The 25123-nt window shown below is 45.9% G+C and overlaps 1 long non-coding RNA gene across 1 annotated transcript in view; it reads right to left on the bottom strand.

Annotated features, from left to right (window-relative positions):
- Nucleotides 1-24617, bottom strand: part of LOC138481711 (uncharacterized) — a 368061-nt gene extending 343444 nt beyond the window's left edge. Inside the window, exon 1 of the long non-coding RNA XR_011274349.1 lies at nucleotides 24409-24617. This is a non-coding gene — a long non-coding RNA (uncharacterized lncRNA). The remainder of the gene's footprint in view (nucleotides 1-24408) is intronic.
- Nucleotides 24618-25123: the final 506 nt, after the last annotated feature.

Genomic DNA, 25123 nt, shown 5'->3' with positions numbered 1-25123 from the left:
TACTAAGGAAGACTTTTGACCACAGCTGATATGTGCACTGCCTTTGTTGATTGAGACTGACCATGATAGTCCTTATGTTGATTTGTTTTTGATTTTTGTGATTTTTGTAATACTATGATAATAATAAAATACTTTATTAAAAAAAAAAAAGAAAATAATAAATAAATAAAGAAGAGGTTCTTAAAATATCAATGATAGAAGGACGATATACAAAAAATTGATAGAAAGTGTAAACAAAGGCACAAAAAGAACATTGTTGCAAGGAATTTTAAAAGCAGATACAATATTTTGACTTTTGGATAACTAAACAGCAATTGATGGTGCCTGCTCAAATTGATCACTGTGGTATATTTTACAAAATAAAGAAACAAATAAAAGGTCCAGTAACTATAGACAGTTGACATCAACACGTCATCATGGGGGCACTCCACTTCTAAACCTATGCAGGACATTGCCGAGATAGACAGTGAAGATAAGGCAGTGTCATTCGGAATGGGTCAGAGGCATGAATAACAAAACACTCATGCCATGGTCTCAGGAGGGTTTGTTTTCAAAAAAGAGTATTGCGACACATGACACCATATCTACATGCCACATATAAGGGGAAGAAGCTGCAGAAAAGGTTGGCTATTTTAGAGTTATGGAAAATGTATCAGAGTGAGAAAGAAGTTCCAGTAGAGAAGGAGTGGATGCTTAATCAGCATAAATGGGAGGATAAAACACCTTCGGCTCCCCTTTCCCCCTTAAAGACAAAAGCGCAGAAGCCCACAGCAGCCCAGGAGAAGGGATTTTATCCCTTAAAGGAATTGAAAGTAGTGGTGGAGTATGTTAATCCTACATATGTGTGTTATGCTCACCTGATATCCACGGGGGCGCCACACGATGGTGGATGGGCGGCTGTGCACTCAGGCTTTCTCTGCTTCGTTATGCGCCGGGCGGTGGGTATCACCTATGACAGGAGAATGAAGCATTTATGTCTGGGCCCATGGTGGGTGGACTCCCACCTACCTCTGATCCCAAATCCCCTTCCCCTGGGGTTATTTCTCACCTTGGGTTTTTATGCGTAGAGCTCTCTGTCCTGCTTCTGTGTGCAGGGACATGTTGTGAGTGTGGGCCTTCCATTGGACTTAGTTTCTTCACTGGTCCGTGGGCCCTTATATCAGGTCCAGACTGGCTGTGACTGACTCTTCTTGCTGTCTTCAGGTGAGTTATAATCTTTCAGTTTCTAATCTGTCTATCTCTCCCCCCTCCGTTCTGTCCTTCGTTTCGATGTTGCCTTTTTTCCACTATGCAACTCCTCTAATTAATGTCTTTTGTTCCTGCAGGGACGGTTGCGGTTAGAGTTTTTGACTATGCGCCAGATGAAATTGAGCTTGCAGTGCTGGACACCGAAGATTACAGTAAGTGTTGATACGCGGAAGCGCAGCGCTGTTATTGGATTTATTGCGAGTATGGCTAACTTGTGTTCTGTCGCCTCTTTCTCCGTGCAGGTTGCAGTGATGCTCCGGAGTGGTGAGTGGCGAAGTGGGGAATGATTCCAGCTAAGTGCTGTTAATAATGCTCTCCTTGTTTCTTCACCTTTGCAGGTTGCGGTGATGCTCCGGAGTGGCGGGCGAGGTGAATGAAGCGCGGTATGGATTCAGGATCTGTTGCTTTCTCAGGTAAGTGTTGTGAATAATGCTGTTCTTGTTCTTCCAGGTCGGGCATCCAGATCGATGGCTTCATGATCGGGCCGGTGGCAAGCAGGTAGGCAGGAGCTGGACACGGTGAGCATTATGCTGCAGGAGTGCAGAATAACGTGAAGCGTGTATTCCAGTTTGGGCGTGGCTTATATAGCCAGCCACTCCTGAAGGCCCGACCACACCCAAAACACTGGTCTGCATAGCTCAGTTCTAAGAATTGAGCTGTGTTAGAGGGCTCCATGTTGGATTGAGATCCACAACTGAGACTTGCCCTATTCCTGATAATGAGCCTGGCGCCAGAGGCGCCAGGACTGACTTCACATGTTCTTATGACAGTGTTTAAAGGCCCTTGGGGCTACTTTTAAGGGCTGTAGTTCCACTGTTGCTGGGGAGCTGTTATACTTGAGGGGGTCAGGGGCATGAATCGTAACAGCAAGCCCCTCACTTATAGTAGTGAGGACAATGTGGGAGAGAGCAAAAACAAAGAATGTAAGTATATATACATAAGTGATGAAACTAAACAGCACAAGGAGAGGAAGGACAGGCAAGATAGACAAAAGGAGATAGAGCAGTGGTCTTCAAACTTGTTTTGGCCTGGGCACCCCGGAGCAAAATCTGGGCAGGCCGGGCCCACCCAAAAATGACAAATGGACAGTATGTACAAATGGCTATGAACTATTGCGCACTGTCACCGCACCCTACTCCCAATATAGTCCCTGGGTTCCCCCACCTGGTCCCATCACAGTTGCTGGGCTCCCTCATCCCACTCCTACCCAGTCCTGGCCTCTGCCCACCCCATCAAAGACTCTGGGCTCTCCCCACCCTGCTCCCACCACTATCTCCTGGCTCCTGCCCATCCTGCTCCCACCACGGTCCCTGGACTCCCTCCACCCCGTTCCCAACACGGTCTGAGGCCCAGTGGTGGCTGGTGAATTTTTTAAGTGGAGGGGCATAAATATTTCCCCCAAAAATACCATAGCGACTGAGCGCAGCATGCCCGAACCAATGAAAGGGGGGGGGGGGTTGAATTTTTTTTAAGTAATGGGTTAAAATGCCAAACAGTTTGCAATTGGGGCAGGGAGGGCAGGCATGATATATTTTACTGGACAGCTATGATCGATATCCATTAAAAAGATACCATCCCTGTCCCCTGGGGCCACAGTGCCTAACACAATCAACATGCTTATGTGTGTATGCAAGGCGCTGGGGGGCAAGGGGGAAAGCATGGTATTTTTGACTGGACATCTATGATGGATATCCAGTGAAAAAATACCATCCCTGTCCCCTGGGCTCCACAGTGCCTCAGAAGGAGAGCTCAAGTTGTCAGGTGGGTAGGGCGATTGCGCACCAAAGGCATTTTTAAAATGCCGTTGTTGTAGAACCCTCCTTCACACCTCTACCCCCACTCACCAAAATCAGCTCAACAGACCAAAACAAACACACACACACACACACCCATTCACACAGCAATCACTATATCATTCACACGAGCACCCATCACCATACACTCACTCATAATACAAGCATACACGCATCCATACAAATTTAAATAAACATTAAAAGAACATAAACGTGCCTTCTGCAGGGACCAGGCGTGGGGGCTGAAATGCCCCACTCCAGCCTGCTCTGTCCGTATGGGTGAGACGGTGCAGGAGCTCTGCCTTGTACATACAGACATGCAGTGCCCCAGCCAGCATGTCCAAGGAACTATGCAAGGCTGGCAAAGCAAAACACCCCCACCCTTGCATGGCTCAGTGAGCATGTGCGGCTGGGGAACTGTCAAAGGGAAACAATGTTTCCCATTGACAGTTCAACAGGGCCAGGAGCACTCCCTCAGCTGGAAAAAGCAGCTGAGGAATTGCTAAGTGTTTCACTGGGCTGGCTCCTCGACTCCTCCATAATGGGTGAAGGGGGACTCTGGGTGGCTGACGCCCCACTCCCACCCATTATGGATGAGTCGCCAGGCTTAGACTGGTCTATAGGGCAATAGTTTAGTTTAGTTTATTTATTTGTATTGCGCAGCCTACCCGTGAGGTATCTGGGTGCATTCAACCTAGAGCATAAAACAGGTTACACATACAATATGAGAGGATAGTTACAATTGATGAGTATGAATACAATGTGAAGACCAGGTTACATAGTGGTATATAATAGGGCAATGCCCATACTGGAAATGCAACATGGTGGTGTGAGCCAATCAAAATGGGACACTTTTTTGGCCAATGTGGGCCAGTTTGATGAGTTACTTCACTATGCAGCTAGTAGTTTTGACCACTGAACCATTGATTCTGAAAAAATATTCTTTAAATATCACAATTTGCTTACATTTTAACAAAAAACACCCCCTTGGTTACTATTCAAACAGTCTGTGAGTAAAGGAATGAATATCCATTTGAAACCGTGGGCCACTTTTTCATTGGTGTCTGAGACAGTTTTATGCTCCAGTCTGACCACGTTAGGCGCCCAGCCCATTTCCTCCAATCTAAAAAAGAAAATATATATATATATATATATATATATATATATATATATATTGTTTTTAAATTTCATGCTGGGCTCTCGCCTCTCCCCTCCCCCTGGGAATGCGTCTGTGACCCCTTAGGGGTGGCGCCCCACAGTTTGAAGACCTCTGAGATAGAGGGAGTAGAAAGGAAACAGAAGGAAATAAAGGTCTAAGCTAAGAGAATAGCGATAGTACAGAATGAGTGGATGGGAGGAAAAATATTACTCAAGCTGGATGATAAGGACATTGATGGGTTTCGAGAAAGAGAAGAGAGAGAAGAGCAGGACAAGAAAGAAAAAAGGAGCAAGAGAGCATATAAAGAAGAAAAGGAAAGATATGGAAGCGAAGGGAAGAACAAAGAAGATACAAGGCTAGAAGAGAAGAGACAAAAGAAGAGGAGGAAAAGGGAAGAAGAAATGAAAAGAAGCAGGGAACTAAAAGATAAAGGGGGACATTATGAGTATGGCGGTAGGGGTTTAATGACACCGTTAAGGATGGCGGTGCCGTTAAGCCCCTACCGCCATATTCCGAGGTCCCTTAGCGGGTCCCAGCGGGAACGACCCGTTCAGGGACCTTGGAGCAAATAACGGCCCGCTATTAGCGGGTCCGTTATTTGCTCCTTCCCCATTCCCATTGAGCCCTATGGGGGCTCAAATGGGAATGGGGAATGGTTTACTAAATGGGGACTTACCAGGTCCTCCAAGGTTGGAATGACCCGGTAAGTTCCCATTCAGTGAGACCGGACCCGGACCCGGGTTTGGAGGCAGCCATGGTGCTGATAGCGCCATGGCTACATCCAAGCTCGTAATGACCCCCAATGAGATAGAATATCTATGTCATAAAAGCATACTGCCAATCGAAGCACAAGAACAACTTGAGGAAGAGAAAGGGTCACTGCACCCCGGCAGGGAGTTGTGAGGGATACAAAGAACACCAAAATGGGCTGATGAACAGGACACAGAAGATGCAACAGCAGCTGAAGAAACAAGTAGGAATGGAAGTGAAACCATGGCCTGAAATACAACTGACGATTGTGCATCATTGCCGATTAATGCAGGAGAAAAACAGGAAGAAAGCTACCATAGAGGGAGCGGTATGGACGAGTAATGAAAGTAGGGTGACACTGGAAATGCAACCAATACAGCAGGTAATGTAATGTATCCTCCAGATCAGAGTGGGTACAATTATTGGCCAAGAGGAATAAGGAATGGGCCTACAGGAGGAGGAAGAGGTGAATTTCAAAACCTTCAGGGAAGGGGAGGATTTAATGGTGGACAAATACGACAATGTTGGAATTGCGGGAGAACAGGACACGTTGCTAGAACATGTAAAAGCAGGGAGGCATGCAACAAAACTGCCAAGCTCCAAGGTGTGGGATCGACTGTGTTCCGCACTATAAAACAGAACCACAGGAGTATTATGCCCAAGATCACATGCAGGATCAGACATATGCACCACAACCACAACAAATGCTGCAAGCGCAATTACAAATGCAATCACCACAAGGGCAGTTACAGCAATTGCCCATGCAAACACAACAAATACAACCCCAGCAAGTACAGACACAACAGGTTATGGTACCACCAAGTGGCTAGGACACACCGACCGCTTTCAGATCCAGTTCATGGGGGTGGACCAGTATGAGAGGATCACCTGGATGAGAGGTCCTCGGGGAGTGGGACACCGGATGGTGAGGCACGGTATCCCCCTCCCTGTAACACATTTTCCCCATCCGAGCAGGTAGGATACTTAGGATGTCGACCCCCCCCCCCTTTCCCGACACAAATACTTTTTCACGGACAGCTCACTGTGAGAGAAAACAGACTAACACCCGAGCTGTCTACCTGACATGTCCCAACACAATGGTCAGGCAGAGTCAGGCAATTACTGATCATTACACACACCAGACTTACATTACACTTCCTGCCCCACATGGATAAAAGGTGGAGCACATATTCACACTCTGAGCAAGGCAAAGCACACAAGGAAGCAGCAGTTCCAAGATGGCAGTTTAATATGAGAAGATAAATGGCAAGACCAGCGAGGGAAGTGCCCTTGACCTTTTCTGAGAGAAACTGTTACTTTCACGAGTCTTTGAGAATAAGAAACATAAGACCTGGAATTAAATCTGAAGAAACCTACATTGTGGGTCAGAGGTTCCCGGGGCTCTCCCACGTCGATAGGAGCATTTGCCGCTATGGTATGATCGACATGATATGATCGTTTATTTATATAGCGCCTATACACAATGTGTTTCAAAGCGCTTCAAGGCAAGGGAGGGAACAAGGGAAAATACAACCACATTCTTACAGGCCATGAACAGTAAGGATGTGAAATTAACTATCATACTCGGCCTGATGACATTTCAGATAGTGAAAGAGCTAAGACATTGATAAGGAAGGGAGGAGGAGAGTGGGAAGGAAATGGAAACAGACAGGTGACTACTGTACTAGGCCTGACGACATTTCTGGTAGAGCCGGAGAAAAACAAAAGGTGAAGGAGAGGGGTGCAGAAAGGGAGAGGAGGAACAAAACAAGCGACGATCATACTAGGCCTGACTACATTTCAGATAGTGCTGGAGTGGTGGTGGGGAGGAAAAAAACAGTAATGGGAGGGTGGAGGAACAGACGAGGTTGCTATCATATTAGGTCCAGGGACAATTCTGATAGAGTAAGTGCATAGAAGAAAGTAAGAGGAGGAGATAGGAAAAGGGAGAAGGGAAAAGAGGAGAGAACAGAGAGTAAGCAGTCAAAAAGAGTGCAGAAGCAAGAGTGGAGAGCGAATACAATTGCAGAAGTCAGTAGTAACACATAATGTTGCAAGCCAGGATACAAGATGAAGATGGGAACAGCATGATTCAGGGCCCCCATGAGTACAAGATGCAAAGGAAGTCCAGCATGAGAGTTGAGAAAGAGTGACGCACCGTTAATGAATGAAGTCCATAAAAGTAAAATCCAGCATTGGCCACAAGACAGTTATAGGGAAGGAAGACACCAGGTGGGCGGGGCTTGCTAAGTGGTGAAAAAGAGCAGCAGGCAGGAAGGCACCAGGTGGGCGGGGCTTAGGCTAGGTGACCTAGATTCACTTGCACCTGCTCCCAATCTGCAAAGGAAAAGAAGCTGGAGGGCTCCTTAAGTAGGGAAACAGAGCGGCAAGCAGGAAGGCACCAGGTGGGCATGGCTTGCTAAGTGGTGAAAAAGAGCGGCAAACAGGAAGGCACCAGGTGGGCGGGGCTTGCTGAGTGGTGAAAAAGAGCGGCAAGCAGGAAGGCACCAGTTGGGCGGAGCTTGCTAAGTGGTGAAAAAGAGCAGCAGGCAAGAACGCACAAGGTGGGCGGGGCTTAGGCCAGGTAACCTAGATCCACTTGCACCTGCTCCCCATCTGCAAAGGAAAAGAGGCTGGAGGGCTCCTTAGGTAGGGAAACAGAGCAGCAAGCAGGAAGGCACCAGGTGGGCAAGGCTTGCTAAGTGGTGGAAAAGAGTGGCAAGCAGGAAGGCACCAGGTGGGCGGAGCTTGCTCAGTGGTAAAAAAAGAGCAGCAGGCAGGAAGGCACCAGGTGGGCGGGGCTTAGGCCAGGTGACCTAGATCCAATTGCACCTGCTCCCCATCTGCAAAGGAAAAGAAGCTGGAGGGCTCCTTAAGTAGGGAAACAGAACGGCAAGCAGGAAGGCACCAGGTGGGCGGGGCTCGTTAAGTGGCGAAAAAGAGCAACAGGCAGGAAGGCACCAGGTGGGCGGGGTTTAGGCCAGGTGACCTAGATTCACTTGCACCTGCTCCCCATCTGCAAAGGAAAAGAAGCTGGAGGGCTCCTTAAGTAGGGAAACAGAGCGGCAAGCAGGAAGGCACCAGGTGGGTGTGGCTTGCTAAGTGGTGAAAAAGAGCGGCAAACAGGAAGGCACCAGGTGGGCGGGGCTTGCTAAGTGGTGAAAAAGAGCGGCAAGCAGGAAGGCACCAGTTGGGCGGAGCTTGCTAAGTGGTGAAAAAGAGCAGCAGGCAAGAACGCACAAGGTGGGCGGGGTTTAGGCCAGGTAACCTAGATCCACTTGCACCTGCTCCCCATCTGCAAAGGAAAAGAGGCTGGAGGGCTCCTTAGGTAGGGAAACAGAGCAGCAAGCAGGAAGGCACCAGGTGGGCAAGGCTTGCTAAGTGGTGGAAAAGAGCGGCAAGCAGGAAGGCACCAGGTGGGCGGAGCTTGCTCAGTGGTAGAAAAAGAGCGGCAGGCAGGAAGGCACCAGGTGGGCGGGGCTTAGGCCAGGTGACCTAGATCCAATTGTACCTGCTCCCCATCTGCAAAGGAAAAGAAGCTGGAGGGCTCCTTAAGTAGGGAAACAGAACGGCAAGCAGGAAGGCACCAGGTGGGCGGGGCTCGTTAAGTGGCGAAAAAGAGCAACAGGCAGGAAGGCACCAAGTGGGCGGGGCTTGCTAAGTGGTGAAAAAGAGCAGCAGGCAGGAAGGCACCAGGTGGGCCGGGCTTAGGCCAGGTGACCTAGATCCACTTGCACCTGCTCCACATCTGCCTTGGTACTGTCCTTGGCTCCTACAACAAAGCAGCACCAGTAAAGTCAGCACAGCCGGTGAGTCAGGGAGACTGATAGCAGACCAGTGTGTGTTAGAACGAAGGTTGCAAGCAGCAACATTGTATAAAGAAATCTGAAGAGAACAGGCTGTGAAGAGTATGTGATGAGTGAAGTGAATATAATTGAACATTAAAGGAGTGACTGAACTTTTCAAGCCAAGATAGATACCGTATACAGAGTGGTGCAGCTCCATGTGGGTGCTCATTCGAAGGTCTCTGTTATGTATCCAACTGAGAGGTGGCAAATATAAAAAGGAATTGTGAAATTGAAGTGGTCCTGCAACAGGTCAAGCTAAACCCTGCGCCCATTCGAAAGTCTTCGATAGTTAATGCAAACTGGAATTGGTCCAAGCCCAGCTGAGGGAGACTAATTGTGTAAGAGGAAGGATCTGAGCTTGGCTGAGGGAGATCCGGGGTGAACCGTGAGTCACCCAAGAAAGAATATTCTCTGAACATAGGAGAAGGGGATCTGAGCCTAGAAGAGGGGTATCCAAAATAACAGTCATTATATAAAAGGATCTGAGCCCGGCTGAGGGGGATCGAGGGTGGAGAGTGAATGACCTGAATTAAGTACTTGTAAGAGGAAAGGAACTCTGTATTTGTTTTGGATCAGGCCCGCTGAATCAAGGGACTTTGATAAAGAAATAGACTTGGGCACAGAAAGCCCTGATGCTGGTTGCTTGTGCCGAAGAAGCCAAAGAGTGTGCTATGCTCGATTGAACCACCTTATCCCATGCTGAAAACTTGTAGAAAGGAGGCCAAATGCCTGAATATCCTGACATATAATTTTTGTGAAAACCTCTTTTTCATAAACACTACCCCACACTATTTGTATTTAGAGGTAAGGATGGCAATAGTTTTTTTTTTTTTTAGTATAGGCCCTTTTATTTTGACAAGATTCCACTAGGACTGCATTATTATTATTTGATGCTCCCATCTGTAGATTTAGGATTAGATAGGCGTTTATCACACCCTTGTTGAAGTTCAATAAACACCCTTGAACTGTGGGCACTTGTGTTTGTCTTACTGTTGATACCATGCCTTCCTTACATCCCACAATTTAATATGAACACAGGAGTTCAGCAAGCACCTGCACCCAAATTGGGGAGTGTGACTGTGGTAGGAGGAAATCCTTTCACAGGTACATGGATGAATTTATACCCACAATAGGACAGCCCACAGAGTGACCTAATGTGTTCAGTACTATCTGTGACACCAGACCTCCAAGAGGAACCAAGGTCAAGGTGACGATAGGATGCAAAACATTCTGATTTCTTGTTGGCACTGGAGCAACTCGTTCCTGTGTCCATGAGGGGAAATATCCAATGTCAGGTATTGCCATGAATGCACAGGGATTCTCTGTAGCGACAAATGTAGTTTTTTTTACAGATGAATTACCAATCTCTATAAGCATGTCGATGCCATTTTTGTATTGTAGGCAGATGACAGTTAACATATTAGGACGTGACTTGATGATGAAACTCAACATGATGATATCATTTACTGACAAAGGAATAGTGTGTTCCACCCCAGGGATACATACTGACTGTGAAAAACTTACATTAGCCTTTACAAGTCAGAAGGCATTGCAAGGAATTCCTTTAGTTCCAGCGGTATTTGTGTATGGCGTGGCTGTTGTATTATCATGGCTGACCAGACTAATAGAAAAGCTATTAAGAATACCTGACAAGTTTTGTTCCGACCAGAAATCCCTATGGATGATGAAGAAGGGCATATTATTCCCTTAGAGTTTGAAGCAGCAGTGGTCAGAGAGGAAAGAGTCATTCTTCATGGGAAGGATGATGAGGGAAGAGGATGGAGAACAGTGATAGCTCTCAGTGAAGGATATAGATTGATAGATTTGAGATGCATATTCAGATGTGTTAGTATTTTTCATAAGTCTTACTTATTGGGTTAAGGTAGAGAAATTAGAAATACTGCAGAGGTTGGTGATGGTAAAAAAGGTACCAACATTTTTCCAAGAAGATTTAGAGAAAGTACCACATACTTTATGGACCACAAGTCCATTTGATGTGGGTCTATTAAAAGGGGTAGGAGCAGTTAAAATCAAACATAAACCAGGAGCTCTTTTGTCACAAGTAAAGCAATACTCCATGTGTAGAGAAGCAGACAAAGGTATATTTGAGACATCTCTGCTTTAATGAAGAAGGGCATTTGGTGCCATTCGACTCCACATGTAACATGGCTGTATACCCACTGAGAAAATCGACAGGGGGGGTTTGTGGAGATTTATACAGGACCTTTGCCCTCTACACAACATAGTCAAAGCTGAGTTTCCTTTAGTTCCAAATCCCACAACAATATTGTGCAACATTTCATCCAAGGCCAAGTGTTTCACAATCATACATTTAAAAAATGTGTTCTTTTCAATTCCGCTTTACCAAGACTCACAAGATTTGACTTACTTTTTATATAGAAATATCTGTGTGAAACATACTCAGTTGCCCGAGGGGTACTGTGAGCACCCCTCGATCTTTAATAGAGTCCTTCAGATGGACCTGGGTAATGTACAGCTCAAAAGTCCAATAGTTCAATACATGGATGACATTTTGGTGTGCAGTGAGACAGAAGAAAGATGCAGAGAAGATTCAGTTAAGCTCATGACTATACTCTCAGAGAAGGGCTATAAGGTGTGCAAAGAGAAGTTACGATATTGCCAGAAAGAAGTCTTGTACATAGGACAATTGATCCCTCATGAGGGGAGGAAAGTGACACCTGAGAGAGCAGAAGTAATAATGAAGACTGTTGAACCTAAAACAGTGAGGGAAATACAATAGTTTCTATTCCTATGTAATTATTGTAGCGTATGAGTTTTTGATTTCCATACTTATATTCAACCACTTTTAAAAGGATTTAAAGAAGCACAGGTGGGCAAGAGTAAAATAATGAGGACATATAAGATGACTGAAGGGTTTGAAGAATTGAAAAAAGGTAATCAGTACAGCCCCTGTGTTGGAAATTCTACATTATCGTGAGGAGTTGTATCTATTTTCTCATTCAAATGGAGAAGTAATGAAAGCAGTCCTTACACAGAAAACTACATTAGGACACGGACAAAGCCATTGGCTGATTATAGTGGGATTTTATATCCAGTTATGAAAGGAAATTATCCCTGTGAAAAGTCTTTAGCCGCTGCTTCATTTGCGATCGTAAAAGCTTCAAATATATCAATGGGGTGTTCAGTAACATTATTTGTAAAGCATGCATTATTTGTGATTTTATAGAAGCCCAAAATACATTGACCACACAAAGACCATCAGGGTACAAGGTCATTATATTGAATCCTGTGATTAAAATTGTTAGACACAAGAGACTAAACACAGCAACGTTTAGAGCTGAACCAGTAGTGGAGGATGGTTATGTACATGATTGCACAACGTACATTGAAAATAACAGGGGGAAGGGGGAAGTTGTCTTTATTGATGGTTCTTTGAAAATTTACCAAATGACTGGCGAAAGGCATACTGGATCAGCAGTAGTAAAGCTGATTCAAGAGAGTGAATTTGAAGTAGTGACAAGCGCAGGATTGCCTTCACATTACTCCGCACAGGCTGCAGAATTAGTGGTGCTTATTGCCGTGCTTCAGAAATTCAAAGATGAGGAAGTGACAGTGTACTCTGACTCTGCCTATGTGATGTCAACGGTACATGCAGGGTTGTCACAATGGAAAAGGAGGGGCTTCCTCTATACAGACAGCACCCCAGTGCAACATGCAGCCCTATTGGATAAAGTTATTGAAATATTAGCACTCCCACTGACACAAGCAATCATAAAATGTGCAGCCCACACTAAAAGAGAATACATAATTTCCAGTGGAAACAAAGCCACAGATTTTGAAAAGTAGCCTATTGCTCAGAGCTTACTAATTTTGACATTTAAAGTATTAAACAGATGACAGGATGATGCATGTTGGTAAAGGCGAGCTTTAACAAGCAGTCTATTTTTCAGCTGATTGAGATACAATCATGAGCACCACAAGAACAAAGGGCGTTACGGAAGAAACAGGGGTGTTCTTTAACCCCCACTGAGCCAATCTGGAGACAGGATAGCACTGAAAAGCCAGTTATGCCTCTAGCATTATGTAGGATAGCATTGGAGCAACTCCACTATCCTGTGAATATGACTCAAGAGAGTCTAACAGCAACAATTGCAGAAAAGTGCTACTCGCCAAATCTGTTAGAACATGTGGGACAGTTTATAGTAAATTGTATTGTGTGCCAGGAATGTACTGCAGGGCACATTTTGTGAACAATGGTAGGAGCAATTCCTAGACCCAATGGACCATTTCAGCACCTAAAAATAGTTTTGTAGACATGCTGCAGACATGCAACAGTTACACATACATGCGGGTCATAGCATGTCCGTTTTCTAGATGGATCGAGGCAGGTCCATGCACATACCCTGACGTCAAGTGCGCTTCCAAGTTCCTTGTATGTGAAGTCAGGTTTTGCAATCTGACAATGGACCACATTTTGTAAGTGAGCTTTTTGAGCAAATAGTTCTCCTATAAGGTATTAAGCATGTTTTCCTCTGCGTACCACCCACAGGTGAATGGTGTTTGCGAACGATTAAACAGACTATTTAAGGAGAGGATAGCAAAAGTCAAAATTACTTTGAAGAAGGGATGGCTACATTGCCTACCCAGTGCCCTATGCACCATATGAAACCAGCATGGCTCAGATCAGCTTCTAACTTCTCATGAGTTGGTGACTGGATGCTGCATGAGAACTCCCCTTCCTCCTCCAACTAGGTTAAAAACTTATGCCCACAGTGTAGCGAGGGTATTAGGAGACGAGATGCATGATTAGCTAACAACAATGGCTGTAAGCATTTCTTTAATGTCTCAACAGGTCACAAACAGAAGGGAGGGGTCAAAGAGAAGCGACAAAGACAACCAATCCATTGAAGTAGAAGAGTTGTTGCAACAATCCAGCATACAGCCATGGGATCTGGTGTTGGTGCGAAAATGTGTACGCACTTGGAGCATGCCGTGCTTTGAATGTCCGTACTAGGTGGAAGAATTTCCCCACAGCTGCAAAATTAAAAGGAAGGCGAGCTTGGCTACATTTGCACAATATCAAGCCATATAAAGGAGAAACTCTGACCCTCCTGAAGATAGCGAAGGTGAAGCAAAACAAGATGTTCCATGAATATGAAGAGCACAACAGTATTTTGAACTAAGGACCAATATCTTTCAGCATTCGATAAAAGAATAAATAGACTTGCAGTTATCTTGGAACTTTCATTTTGTGTAGGCCCGAGGAACATTATATCGAACTATTAGAAGTGATAGAAGAAAAGCACACTTTATCTCTTTATATTACCGACTGCAACAACAATACACACATTCCCGTTTGCTGTTTTTACCTACATATTACAGTCGTATCCAGCTTTAGTGAGAAGATACATTTAGTGTCATTTTTGGGAAATCCTAAGAACAATTACATTATTTTCAGAATAATTGTAGCAATCATCTCACAGTTTTTGGTTTAAAAGTGTGCTTCATAAAGAATTACAGAGTAACAAACAGAATTAAAAGCAAAATGAGGTTTCAACATATAAGTGATTCATTACCATCAAGAAAATCGATGGGCTTTTATGGAATACGAATTGTGATATCATTTTATATTATGATTTGTATTTTCCTCCTGATTATTATGGCATTCAGACATGTTATTAAAAATAATCCAGACACGATGTGGAAAAATGAGACAGTTACTATTGCCCCTAATGGAATCACAAACAGCATTTTTTAAATAATATTACTAAGCATCTATTTTGATTTAAAAGGGATGTTGGGGAAAACAATGAGATATAAATACATATCTTGAGAATTCAGCTCATTTAAAAAATAACCTATGCTATCAGCACATGAAAAGGTTGGAAACATGGGCGTCAGATGAAAGTTGCCATGTGTGTTCCCCAATACCTTATGCTTTGGCAACCTCTAAAATATTCAAAGCCACGGAAGTATTAGTGAAGATAGCACATTGTCTGATGCACCTTGCACTTTGCCTGACAAGGGGACAGTTTTGATGCAGAAGAGCAGCCATTGTATAGATGAATATAGCAAAATCTCACAGAGAAGATAGCTATGTACAAGATTTAAAGACAAGAGAAAAGCCAGAAACAAAGCATCAAACAATAAAATATGAACAGTGTGGAATAAATGGAGCAGTAATAAAGATTGAAGAAAACAAGATGTTTCAATGCAAGGATAAGAATGGAAGGAAATATGAGAATGCTGGGAAAGAGGTCAACTCCAAATCAAAGGACTAGTGCTTACTCCTGAAGGATAAGCTGATGGACTGGGTGTGTGCAAAGCAGCAGCATTAACCGTGCAGTGGGAAGTAGTTGTGGCAAATGCAGGAAAGGAATGCAAAAATCAATGGCCAAAGATTGAAAGATTGTTGACATGGGTCGACGATGAGGGAGGACCATTGCAGATACTACCCTGGAAGAATGCGTCCCTATACTTGAGAAAAAATGGTACAGTGAAAGTTGGAGAGAATCGCCAGTGTGGTTGAGTTTTTGATGTACCATGCATGAAGGGAGGAGCAGCAATCCTGATGCTGGGTCGTTATTGGGCTTGTGGATCAAGAGCATACATAAAGTTACTACCAAAATGGGGAGGAGTTTGTTCATTGGTGATAATAAGCATACCAGTCTTGTTGGTGCAACAAAATGACCTGCAGATTACAGACTTTCCAAAGATGGACACACACCTGAGGGAGAAAAGATCCTTCCAGCGAAGTAGACAGAGTAAAGATAATTACTTCTCAGCAAAATCAATAGAAACCTGTTATGACATCCCAGAGGAACATAAGGTGTTCAGCAGAACAGCAGTGATATTCCCCTCCATATTCCTGCCAGGATTCAAACTGCAGTAAAGGCTAAATGGTTACAGATAACCAGATGGGAGCTGCTGCAAGTAATCAACACGAGAATAAAAGGATTTAATGCCATCTGAGAAGACTTGAGGGCAATCAGCCTCATGGCCCTCCAGAACAGGTATGTCCTGGACTTAATCACAGCATAGGAAGGAGGCGTGTGCGCAATAGTCTGGCCTTCTTGCTGCACATTTTATAGCTGCCTATGATAAAGACAATGGGACTTTGACAGAAGCAATAACGATGCTGTCAACCCTGCACACGAAAATGAAAGATGAAGTTGATGCGCCTGATAATGATGGCTGGTTTTTGTCTTTGTTTTCATGGATACCAACGTGGCTGATGAATGCCTTCAAATTACTTGGGGCAGTACTAATGTTTGTACTGCTAGGATTATGTCTCATAAAGATCATCTAGGAACAATGTAAGAAGACAGCTAAGAAAGCTATTGGGAAGATCATGAATGACATATATTCTGGAACTGGTGATAAGATGCAAGATGAAACAAGTACCCAGGAACATATAAAAAAAGCACCCTTGCACCTCCGGGGGCGTAGTTTTATTACTAACGGACCACACAAAAATATGTATTATGCTGGATATTCTGTCCACCATCAGGAGTTTGTTGCCACATGACCTGGAGTTTGGATGAACATATAAAGAATGCAGGTCAGCTGAGGGGGGGGGTGACAAAGATATGGATCTCAAAGAAACAACAGTATGAAGAGAAGATGAAAGAGATTGAAGGGGAGAATGTAGTTGAGGACTTGACCAGAGGGGGCAATGTAGAGGAGCAGGTAGATGCATATACCCTAACTCCCGTCCCCTCACCACCATCTTACTGGAACAGCAGAGGAAGAGCTGCATGTGGGACCCCCTGTGTTGTCCCTATATGCAACGATTGTATGAGAAATGTTATGCACTCATAGACAACCATACCAAATGTACCCTCATGTCGAGAGAGTGGATGGATGTCTACATGCACCATTGGACATAATGGAGTGCTGAGTGACATCTACGAGGGCACCGAGATGCATGAAATAGATATACAAGAACATGCTTAAACAATATAAAAATACTTAAGAATGATGATGTAACTGAAGCAATAAGAGAAACATGTAAGAAATGATAAAATAATCATGTATGCAAAAAGAAGATAAAGTAACTTGTGGATAAATAAGTGTAAATATGCAGAAACGCAAGGTAGATGAGACATATAGAAGCTCGCTATAGAGGAATATATAACGTGGCCAGGACGGCCATAATTGGAAAACGGAGGCCAGCTTGTGCAAAGATCCATTCTAACTTCCTCAGAAACAGGCCAGAGTAAAGAGTCAGGAGATGCTGGAAAACAGCTTTGTGCGCAAACTAAGAGGGGTCAATTTGGGCCTCAGATCAGGGATACTATTTAAAGAAATAGCTGCAAAGTAAAAAGGGAGACAGACAGATACAGCCACGAGTGCTAGACACATTTCTCTAAGATTAACGAAGATGAAAAAATGTGTAAGAGCCAGGTTTTGGATAATTAACGGTCAATAAGCCTCCTACAAGATGGAGTGAGCAAGTCTCTAGAGCATAAAGGAGCAATTACAACCAGCATAATTCAATCAAAAAGGAGTAAATTGGAGGTTGAAATTGACACATTTGCAGTCTCGTCACACGTGATGCAGAAGCCAAAAACAAGGGCTATTCATTAAGCCACAGTTGAAGATAAATGATGGGTTCATACTCCCTGAAAGGTCCTAGAACAAAGAGCAATGGCAAGCTCAACTACAGATGGGAAACTTTGGCTTATGGTGAAATTGATGAGAGATGATTGTGATGGAATAATTGGGAAACTGGGGAGTAATCTGAAGTGACTAAAGCACCTAGTTTGGATTTCCTTACGTGCTGCTAGCGAGCTGAAAGTCCAAGGTTGGATAGGATGCCAACCAATCAGTGGGTCTATGGGGCAACCTGCTATACAATGTTGCATAGATCAATTTACTGGCATTGTGTCCGCTATAATCAATATTACACATATTTAGAGGTAGTTTGAGGTGTGTCTTACAGATACAAGACCACAAATGAAGTACTAACCCATATACTTTCTATTACTTGATATGTTCCCCTAACCAATCCCTCCCACTAGTAGGTTTTTAAGTTTACCAAGTAGGATGATGTCATAGTTGACGCATATTGGGTTATAAGACCTCTGTGTAATCAAGTTTGTTTGTGTGTGTGCAAACCTCAGTCCGATGCTTGTCAGTGTACCCCGCTTTATTAAAATGAGAATAAAGTAGTACTTTGCCATATTCTTTGATTCTGTCTGGTTATTTGATCTAAGATCTTTATTGGTAATTCCATCTAGCACAAGAGACACTTGGAGGTGCAAGAGCAAAGCCTGTTGCATAATATTGGGTATAATGCTTTATGTGTGCATCACACACTCTCAAATAGCCTCTCCAAGTACAGCTACATGGCCTACACATAAATTGAAAAATGTGGCAATAATCCCCTGGGGGCAGGAGGGAAGAATATCAACACTAGCACACAGCTAGGGTGGAATTGGTTCAAATATATTGCTTATTTTTAGCAAGATCCTCGTATGAGAATCACAAACCTGCTTACGAAAAGACTTTTCGGCCTGATTTACAAAAATGTTTTCAATGGGCTTCTCTCCATGTTAAAACTTCTTTTGTAAATAAGGCCCAAGCATTCACATTGATGGTTGTGCTAAAATGAGCAAAGAGAACCAAAAAGAGTACCCCTTTCTCTTTCCATGATGGGGAAAATTCGAGGAATCATCCACGGCTCTGGGCAGTGAAGAAAGAGAAGCAGAAAGAGAGTGTGAGTTACTAAACTTAAATGAGACATCATATGCTTGTTTAGAATATGGGCGTGTATTGGCAAATACAGGCCACGATCCAAAGCAACTTGATTGGATGGTGCAACGGACGCAGGTGGTAATTCATGTTTCATCAAATGCGCACACACCTTTCTATGGCCTAAAGAAACTCCTACATCCATAATGAGCTGCATGTGAGTATCCCTTGATCAAGTTCCTTGTGCACAAACATGTAGCCTACCTGTCACAATGCCCTATAAGCAATGGTTGATTACATTACCACCACGTCCACTCTTCCTCGTCCCAGCACTTATCAATGAGGTGTCCCACCTCCACACAGGAACCCTCTTTCTACTTCTAATTTCCTCAGGCCTCACTCCCTACCCCTCCCGCCTTTGGGCATAACAGCCCGCCTTACCCAAGACCCAACAATTTGGTTTGTTTCTGGCTTTGGGCAGGGAGTCTGTTTCTTCTGTCCCCCCCCCGGGGGATTTGTTTTCATCCCACCATGAAGAAGGGACCATCTCGGTTTTGCGAACGTTCTCCGGGGGGGTGGGGGGGGAAGTACGGGTGGGGTGCCCAGTCCCTCCTACCGCAGCCGGCATAGCCAGGAGTGCCGGTTGAGGTTGACCACCCCTGTCTGGGGCGGGGTCAGTGGGGTAACACATAGTGGCTTGCCCTCCAGGTCTGCATGGCCCGGGGTGGTCCTCACCTCGGCGGAGGTAAACGGGAGCAGGGGGCGTGCTCTGTGTGGCTTAATTGTGTGCACCTGATCTCACGGACTAGGTTAGTGGTTGCTTAGTGACCTGTCTTTTTCCTGCTGTGGCTGATACAATTGTTTCAGGGGCCTCTGGTTTCTGTTGCCTTCCTTCTCTGTGGCTGCTCCTCTCCGCTTGCAGGCCTCAGCTTCTATTGTTGGTGCTGACGCCATGGGGAAGCACTATTCCAAGTCTTGCGATGTGGTGCCTCGCTCCCCTTTGCCTTCTTATTCCTCTTCTTCCTGTTCCTCCACCTCCTAAGAAGCAGAGGGGATGTAGAGTGCCAGAGAACCGTTTCCTGCATGTTTTTCGAAGATGGCAGGGGGTGTCCCCTTTCTCTTCCTCATGCTCGGACGCCTCTTCCTGCAGCCTGGGCGATTCCCTGAGGTCGACTGATTTCAAGGGCAAGTACCTGGACAAGGAGGCCACGGTGGATATTCTTCTTCAGATGTCCCATTACATGGTGTTTCCGGACTCTGTGCCCCGTCTTCTCTGGCTAGTGGGATTCGGCCCCCTCCACCCCAGTTTAAGCGCACTCTAAGGAAGGGGTTCCCGCTTCTATATGAAATGAAGATTTAGATTATGAGGGACTGGGTGGATCCGGAAAAGTCAGCAGTCCCCAGGTTCCTTGCCAAGCTGTATCCCTAACAGGGGGAGGAGATGGCCCTGCCACAGGTGGTTCTGGTTGATGACATAATTCCCAGTCTGGTGAGACGGTCATCTTTGGCCTCGGGCAATTCTCTTCAGGACCCAACGGATCGTAAAGTGAATGCCTCCTTGAGGAAGGCTTATGGTGGGGCTCATTTGGCTTTTAGGACAGCCACTTATGCTTCATACTCGGCGAAAGCTGACCTTGTGAGTCTGAAGTCTGCCCTGAATGGGAGGGCTTGGATCCTGTGCCCCTTCTACTGGCCGTCAAATCTCAGGTGGAGTTTCTGTCTGACTTGGCGTATGATGGTGTGAAGGCGGTCGCATGTCCATGGGGTCCATCATGGGGGTCATTCGCACATTCTACAAGGGATTGGAAGACGGAGGCCCGACAGAAGTCTGCTGTCATGAAAATTCCCTTTGAAGGACGGATGCTGTTTGGGGATTCCCTAGAGGACAAGGTCTATAAGGTCTTCAAGGCAGACAAACATGCTGGCAAGCTGCGTAGGAAGTCCAGCCCTGCTCGCAGGGGTTCTGCTGGTGCTCAGGTCCGGTCTGCCCACTCGCCAGCAGAAGTCCTGACACCGGGCCTGTCAGGGGCCACCTGACGTTCTTTTGGAAGCAGTGGTCCCGGCTCTTGGGGATGCCCGGGTAAATCATCTGGTGATATGGGGCTACAAGTTGGATGGAATTGGTCTCCCCTCCTGTTCTGTCTGGTCTGGTCTAGATGCCCCTGCCCAGGTGCCCTGTCAAGAGGCTGGCCATGCGGCGGGCACTCCGGGAACTTCGCTGCAAGAGGGTGCTTCGGCGGGTGCCTCATTCTGAGATGGGACTGGGGGGTTTACTCTATTGTCTTCCTCATGCCCAAACCTTCGGGGACCTTCCGTCTGATTATAGACCTCAAAGTCTTGAACCGGCACATTCTGACTCAGAGGTTCAAAATGGAGTGCCTTCAACGGGTCATTCCTCTGGTGAAGGACTCGGATTTCCTGGTTTCCCTGGATCTTCAAGACCCCTACATGCACGTTCCTATGTGGTCTGCACATCAGAGGTTTCTCAGGTTTGCGGTGGGCAAGGATCATTTCCAGTTCTGGACCTTGGCTTTCAGTCTGAAGTCATCTCCCCGGGTCTTAACCAAAGTTCTGGGGCCGGTTGTCACTGCTCTACACCTACTTGGATGCAGGTGTTCCCCTACCTCGAAGATTGGCTCCTGAAGACTCGGTCGAGAGTTCTTCTGCTGTGACATCTGGAGTCTACTTGTACTCTGCTGACCTCGCTGGGGTTTCTCATAAACTGGTCGAAGTCACATCTGCAGCCTTCGCAGGATCTTCAGTTCATTGGGGCCAGGTTTTGGACTGTTGGGGGGCGGGTTCTTCTTCCCCTTGTCAGAGCTCAGAGAATGCAGGACTGTCTGTTACATCTTCTCGCTCGGGAGTCGGCCCCGGCCAGGGACTTTCTTCAGGCTCAGGGGTACATGGTGGCGTGTGTCTTCCTTGTTCCCTGGGTGAGACTTCACCTACATCCCTTGTTGCTCCATAACCACAGGTTCTGGAAGGAGTCGTCTCTGGACTTCGAGGCTCCTATCCCTGTGGGTCCCTCCCTCAGGGACCAGCTTCATTGGTGGCTGCACACCTGTCCAATCTGTTGGTGGGGTTCACGCTTTGTCCGCCCACTCTGATCATTGTTACCATGAAGCCAGCCTGGTGAGGTGTGGTGGCCCTGGGTCAGGAGCTGCAGAAGTGGTCCTGGGGGGGCGCGGCCTGGTCCTCCAACTGGAGGGAGCTCTTAGCGGCCTTCAAGGCTCTGAGGTCCTTTTGCCTGGTCTTGGTGGGGTGGGCTGTTCTCCTCCGCTCAGACAATACTGCCACTTTGGCGTGTATCAACTGCCAGGAGAGCTCTCGGCCTTGGTCTTTGGGGACTCTTGCTCTTCTGGTCCGTACTTGGGCAGAGTCCCATCTTCTGTCGCTGTCTGCTTATCACCTCATGGGCCAGGACAATGTGGTGTCAGATTGCCTCAGCCGTGTGTTCCCTTCGGGGGAGTGGGAGCTGCTGGAGGTGGTCTTTCGGAAGGTCTGAAGGGTTCTGTGGAATCCTTGGGTGGATTTGTTTGCCTCACCCCTTTCTGCAAAGGTCCCCTGGTTTTTCTCCCATTTCCCCTCTCAGGGGTGATGGGGGGTGGATGCTCTGACCTCCCTGTGGCCGTCGGGCTATTGTATGCCTTTCTGCCCCTCCCTCTCAGGCAGTGATGATCTTTGTTGCTCTGCTTTGGCTTCACAGGTGCTGGTTTCCCCTTCTCCTGGACTTGGCTGTCACCCCCATGTTGCCTCTCGCTGGGGTTTGGATACGGTGGTGGACCACATTGGGATGGTGGGCCCCAAGAACTTTGTCTGGAGGGCTTGAAAACTGAAAGGGCGCACTTATTTTCTGGGGGTCTCTCTGATGTGGTAGTTTCTCACATTCAGGGGGACCCGCGTTCCTTCTACCTTGAGGGCCTATGAGAGGCACTGGGGGCACTTCATGTCCTGGTGTCTGAGTCATGGTGGTTCCTCCTCCTTGGGTTCTGGGGCTCCTGTGCTGAAGTTTCTTTCGGATTGGTTTAACTTGGGTCTCGCTGTCTCCACCCTGCAGGCTCAGTGGGCTGTGATTCGCGCCTTTGGGGATCCAGCTGTGGGTGGTCACTCCTTGGTTGGTCACCTTCTCCTGAGTTTTCTCTTGCTCGGCCTGTTCTTGTTTCTGTGTTGTCCTCGTGGGATCTCCTGCTGGTCCTTTGGGCCCTGCAGTCTTCTCCCTTTGAATATTTGTCTGAGGTTCCCTCTCGTGTCCTCATGTTAAAAGTGGTTTTCCTGGTGGCTATCACTTTGGCACAGCGGTTGGGGGAGCCACTCCTCCTCCTTGCCTAAGGCGGTTTCTAAGTTTAATCTTACCCAGGATACTGCTCTTCCTTTGTTTTTCCCCTCTCTCTCTCCTCCACGTAGGTGGTTCGTTGGGCCGCTCTTGATGTGCGCAGGTGGTTCTGCTCTATTTAGATCACACTAGGGCTTTTCGTTCTTCCCCTAGTCTCTTTGTTACCTTTGGCGGTTGGGGGATGGTGTCCGGACGGAAGGCGTCTGTGTCCACCATCAGCCATTGGCTCCGGGATGCGATTGCTTTGGCTTACTCATCTGTGGGGTCTCAACTTCCGTCTGGTGTGCAGGTCAGGTCCACAAGGAGGATGGTTGAATCCTGGGCTGAGTCCTGTGGTGTTCCTATCCAGGAAATGTGCTGCTCCACCACCTGGTCTGATCCACACACTTTCATTAACCACTATCATTTGAATCTGCACCACCGGGAAGTGGGGGCATTTGAGACGGGTGTGTTGAGTGTGATGCTCTTGTGAAATACCTTGTTGTTACTGTCTATATATGTGTATTTCAATAAATTGGTGTTGCTCCGGTTGCATTTTCCATTTGCCTTTTGGTGTTTTTCTTTGCGCTCGGCCTATTCGCTCTGGAGTTCCCATGCCTCCTTGAAACGTGCTGGGACAAGGAAGAGTGGACGTGCAGGTAATTCTCCGATTACTTACTGGTAATCTTCATTACTCCTAGTCCTTCTCTTCCTCATCCCAGCACGAGTTTCCCGCCTCACCCTTCCCCATGTTGAATGGGCCTGTTGGGCAGTGTTACCTACTGTTGCGTCTTGGGGAAGGCGGGCTGTTATGCCCGCAGGCAGGAGGTATATGGGGCAGGGGGCTGAGGAAATTATAAGTAGAAAGAGGGCTCCTGTTTGGAGGTCGGACACCTCATTGATAAGTGCTGGGACGAGGAAGAGAAGGACTCGAAGTAATGAAGATTACTGGTAAGTAATCTGAGCAGCACCAAGGATAGCTGTCTCTGAAGTGTTCAATCATTAATGGGTATCACCTTATGAACCCCGAACAGGTGTCATGGGTTCACCATGGGCCAATCAGGCCCGTCGCATTACAGTGCATGGTCTGTGCACTCATTTGAGAATAAGCAAATCAATCGGAGGCTTGCTCTACTTGATCGCCGGCGCCACGGCGTGCCATCTTTAACCAACATCATATGCATGTTTTTTTGTTTTTTTTTAAACATACCTGACAACAGCAGTATATTTCTATATACATTTTGAAAAATGTATATAGAAATATGAGTTATGAAACTGGGTTATGTTATTTAAAGCGAGGAAACACAATCTTGGTGCCATGTTTAATAATCAGCGATGTGCGGTCAACGTGGTGGTTCGGGCGGCCATTCGCTACTTTTTTTAAAAAAAAAATGTTTACACAAAATCAAGCTATTGATAAAGGAAGAAAACGGTTCGAATACCAATTGAGTTAAAAAAATGTTTATCCAGAAAGAGATCGAAATTGGATTTGTCAGAGACAACCCCCTCACGGTGCGTTGCTGAAAGCAGTGCAAGAATGCCGCAGATGATACACGGGCAGGTGGCGACCATGCAAATGAAATAGATGACAGATGGCGGGTGGGTAGCGCGATCACTCACCGTGTGTGTATAAAGGTAATCAAATCCCTGGGCGACGTGGCGACTTTCTACATTCTTCAACAAGAACTTTATCAAAGCGGCTCGCAAGTGATGTACGGCGGCGACCCCGCCGACTTCCAACAAAACCATTTCAGTGAAGGGGATTTGTTTAAAAATCGTAAAATCCCTGCGCCGGATATGCTTCAGACGCTTGAGAGTCGTGTGTTCTCGTTCAAATTAAAGCGGATATCTTTCAGCAGCTTCTCGCGATCAGAAGAGGACTGACTGCAAAGTCTTTAATTCTGGAAGGAATCCAATATCCTTTGACAAAATAAAGGAAACTTAAATGTGGGAAATAGACACGAATGCAGATTCAGCTTATTCCTGAAATATGTTATTTTTAAAACATAATTATTAATATAATTGCCTTTATTATTCTCGCTATTCTTGTTGTTACAATTAATTTCTTGGTTATACAACATATATTTGAATGTGCGTACAATTAAAAGAAAATGATATACTTATGATACATGGCAGCCTGAGATGCCTGTAAAATAATGTTCTTATTACAGGCTGGTTGCGACATCAATAATGACCTGTAATCAATAAATAGCATCACTATGGCACTGTAATCAGTTCTTACAGTTCTATAAAAACGCAATGCTGCTTGAGGCAGCACAGATCGAGATTCCAGATGCCATTGCAACACTTAAAGCCGTGACAAAATTTCAGATTT

Source organism: Ambystoma mexicanum, chromosome 5p (assembly GCF_040938575.1).
Source record: "Ambystoma mexicanum isolate Mex_15411 chromosome 5p, UKY_AmexF1_1, whole genome shotgun sequence".
NCBI lineage: Eukaryota > Metazoa > Chordata > Amphibia > Caudata > Ambystomatidae > Ambystoma > Ambystoma mexicanum.
Note: the sequence above shows the minus strand (reverse complement) of the source record. Positions and strands in the feature narration are given on the sequence as shown.